This window comes from Arachis ipaensis, chromosome B06, assembly GCF_000816755.2.
Source record: "Arachis ipaensis cultivar K30076 chromosome B06, Araip1.1, whole genome shotgun sequence".
Lineage (NCBI taxonomy): Eukaryota > Viridiplantae > Streptophyta > Magnoliopsida > Fabales > Fabaceae > Arachis > Arachis ipaensis.
Genome location: NC_029790.2, coordinates 14,528,652 through 14,533,226, shown reverse-complemented (window position 1 = coordinate 14,533,226; position 4,575 = coordinate 14,528,652).

Sequence of the window (4,575 nt, the reverse complement as noted above, 5' to 3'; positions counted from 1 at the left end):
GAGCCGCGGGTAGGGAGAAGGGGGAAGAAGAGGGAGGCGGCGCGGTGGGTCTCACTGCCACCGTCGCTACCGCTGTTGATAGAGGAAGAGAGGAGATCCGAGAGAGGAGAGCGCCGGTAGAGGAGAGAGGAGCTCGCGCCATCCTTGCGAACCACCACTGCCTCACGTCCGTCGCCGTTCCTCGCCGTTTCTATTGCCGCCATCGTCCTCGTCGTGAAGCCCGTCACCGTTGCTGCAGTTGTCCGCGCCATCGCCGTTCGTGAAGAAGAGAGGGAGCTCGCGTTGCCTTCAGGTCCGCTGTTGGAGTCGTGAACAGAGCACGCGCGAGAGAGAACTGTCGCAAAGCTGACGTCGCTGCCGCGTTGCTGGCCTCGCTGTCGTTACGCCCGCGCTACTGCTGTGTCGCCGGAGCTCCACGCCGCCATAGTTGCTGCTGAGAACCGCCACTGCTGCCGCTGAAATCCACTGCCGGTAAGGGTTTTAAGTTGGTTTTTGTTTCCTTTGAGTTTTCGGGAGCTTTATCTGCTGGAGATAAGTGTGTATGTCCAACAAAATACTATCATGAATTATTATTATTATTATTATTATTATTATTATTATTATTATTATTATTATTATTATTATTATTATTATTATTATTATTATTTTTTATAAGAATAAACTTTTATAATTTATGATAGTGTCCTTAATTAAAATTAGAAACGAATAATTACGATAGAGATCGTAATAATGAGATATACGTTTTTTTGAGAAAAATATAAGCTGAAAATAATAATTACGCATATCCATTGAAATTCAAACACACAAACAAATTGAAATAGAAGACTAAATTGTTATCGAATATACATAATTCAGTTTCAATAAGTGTTGGGAATAAGTAATATAACCACAATTCAATATATTATGTGTCAAATAATTTATTATTGTTATTATATTAAAATGTTAATATAATAAGGTCCTTTATTAAATTTAGAAATTTATCATTGTGATAGTGATCATAATATTGAGAGATAAATCTTTTGTAATTTAATCTAAATTGTTCTTGGTCATAGGATTATTAGAAAAGGACATTAATAATCCGGAAAGATCAATATATATATATATAATGGTCTTCATTGGTTGAAGATTAATAGATCTCATTTATTAAATTATATATATAAATGGTATATATAGAGATATAACTATTGAGCTGACTCACTCTAAGAATTCCTAATGGTTATAGTTACCGTATATTTATCAATAGGATATTCTTATGATGAACATAATATTAGAATTTTCTTTTGACCTGCGACTATCATAGTAATTGACAATGTATTTGTTATACTTTGATTTCGGACACCTAACACCCTATGGTGTTAGTTGAATGGACATTGGGTATGATTTAAATACTTGTAAAATTAATGATTAGTCAAAATGGAATACATCAACATTCAACTATGGTAATGAGTTTGAGCTCTACGATTATAATGAATGAAATAAACAATGCATTGGCCAAGGGGTTTGAATGAATTAAAAAATGAGTTTCTTAAGTTATTCATAATTCATTATAATAATGGTAACAAGTTAGAGTTTGACAATCAAACCGTACTCTAAAAGTTAGCCAAGAGCTGAAAAGATGGAAGGAGTTGTATTTTTTGTTCATCTTGGGTTCTTAGTAAAAATATTATTACTTCATACTATCGGGTCGTCAAGGAGCGTTGCTAGATGCCAATCTTGATTAGTAAATTTAGTATGACTAATTTACTATCCGCTTAGTATTGAACCTATGGGGTCACACACTAACGAGTGTTCTAATCCTTGGTAAATAATCATTTAATTATTATTTTGATTAGATCAAATAAATAATTATATTAATTCAAATAGAATATTATTATATTCTTTGCTAGCACCATGAATATAATAATATAATAATTGAGAATATTAAATAATTATTTATTTATTTTATGATGAGTTTTAAATATGGATAAGATCCTAACTGATTCTGTTTCAAATTAAGTTGTAATTTGATTCACAAATGAGTCACCAATCTCATACTATATATATGTGTATATGATAAAAGAAAGACAAGACAAGTTTTTTCTTTTACCTCCACATACACAAATATTCCAATTCTTAGTGAAGAATTGCTGGTGCAAGTAGTTGCAAAAAATTTCTCAGTTAAATCCATTGGTCAAGGAGCTGACAACAAGGATCAGTCTCGGTGTGGATACATATAGTACCTTCGTACTATCGAAGGAGAAAGTTTTCATTCACTAGGATACTCAGGTATTGGCATCTAACCCATCTTATTTCAATAAAGTTTTAAGTACAAAATAGATCAATAGGATTACTTTATTACTTCCGCTGCGTGTTATGAACACTTGTAATCCTTCATTATCATCGCTGCATGTTGATTACAGTCGTCATCGCCGGAGTTTTGATCACCGCTGCCGTTCGAGGTGGCTGCTAGGCTGCCGCCAAACCGGTTCAGCGACCGCCGATCTTTTGTTTTCTTGTTTCAGTAAGTGTTTATGTTTCGAAAAACCCCTATGTTAGTATTCTGTTATGTTTGGTTATAAACTCTGATGTTTGGTAATATAGGTTCGAGTTATGTATGTTGCATGTCACTTTTAAGTTGTTGTGAGTGCTGCGAAAGTGATCAGGGGCTGAGTTTGTGGTTGTCGTTGGTTCTGGACTGAGAGAAAAGCATTCGATTGATGCGTTTTGAGTTATGGTTTCGACTTGTCGAGGTAGGGGCTGTTTATAAAAACTAATTCATTTTAAATTGGAATTGTTATAAATAGATATGACGTGCGAAATGTATTTCTGGTGATTATGTAAGTCTTATGCATTGTCTGATTTGTCTTGGATGAATATGGTTGTCTGTCAGATTGAAATAATGTCTAATTTTGTTAAAATGGAGGTTTTTGATTGTTTGATTTGAAATAATTTTTAATATTTGATAGTTTGAATTTGGTTTTATTGGAAACTGATTTGGTCTTGAACCCGTTGAAAAGGGGTTGAGGATTGGTTTGGTTGGGACCCGAAAGGGTGGCAAAGTCCAAGTTTTAGGGGAGATGCTGCCAAAATTTCTATAAAATCTGAGACTTTGTTTGAAATATTATTTTAAAAATAATGAATTATGCTTTGAATTGAATTATTGATAAATACATTATGTTTGAACTTAGTTTATTAAGAAAATTAATATATTTTGAATGTAATTTATTTAAGAAAAGAATTATATTTTAAAGTCGATTTAAAGATGAAAATTCTTATGTTTTGGAATTTGATTTAAGTAAACAGATTTGGAGGAGTTTAGTGGATTTAAAAGAAACTTGAATTTCGAGTAACTAATTTCGCTTGATGATGTTTTAGGAAAAGTTGAAATATTCTCTAAAACTTTGATTTAATAAAACTGAAACAATTTTCGAGTCTTTGGAAACAGGTTTAAGAATGATATTGAAAATTGGTTTTTGGTTTAAAAGGATTTGGTTTTGGTTTTAGAAGTTTTGAAATCGGTTCGGAATGTTTGGATATATGATTTGGTTTTAGTTTAAATTCTATTTTATTTATTTAAATCAAGAAGCTAAGGTTTTTGAGGTTTTTAATGAATTTAAGAAATGAGTCAGGTTATTCTCCCCTAGAGTCTTGAGACTCCGCTGAGGAATTTTATGCCAAATCCTGATTTAGAATGATTTTTGAAATAAGACATTAAGCCTAATTGATTGTGGATATTATCGAGATTGATGAGTTATTGTTCGGTAGGCGTAAGGACCGGGTTCATCCCGCTTGCGCTGAGTTGTAGGTGTAGGGACCGGGTTCGTCCCGCTTGCGCTGAGTTGTAGGCATAAGGGCCGGGTTCGTCCCGCTTATGTTGAGAGATTTGATATTGATGAGATATTGTTTGGTAGATGTAAGGGCCGGGTACGTCCCGCTTATGTTGAGAAATGTGAGGTTAGAGGTAGAGTATCCCGCTCACATCCTTTCGGATCATAGGAGTATGCAGGCACTGATATCTTGGACCGTGTGCCGGACACGTTATCCCAGGGGGTTCTCATTTATTCGTGACCGAAAGGCAACATTCCCATGGGAATGTGTCGGGTTGGTAATTGAACCGACAATGTGATATCACAGCCAGTAGGACAGACATTTATTATTTGCATCTATGTGACATTGTTTGGGTGTGAATATTGTAACTGGTTTGCCTATGTGAATACTTATATTAACTGCTAACTGTTATACTTGTTGTAATTGTTCTTGATTGTGCTTGAACTACATTAATTGTGATTGTGTTTGATTGGTTGGTTTGTGATAAATTGGTTGATGATTGAGTTGTTGGGTCGGGGGCCATGTTGGATTGGATGGGCCTGAGGCCGTGGTTGGTGTGTTTGAGGTCTAGTCTTGTATAAAGTATCTGACTAGGTCAGTATAGACTTAATGAACTTATGCTTGGAATAGGATGATCATTTATACCACGCAGATAACTGCTTTCATGTTGTGGTCTAGTAAAGTATGAAAAATCAAACTCTTACAGCATAGACTTAATTAAACCTATGCTTGGGACATGTTGGTCATTCGTACTGTTTAGGAAAAACT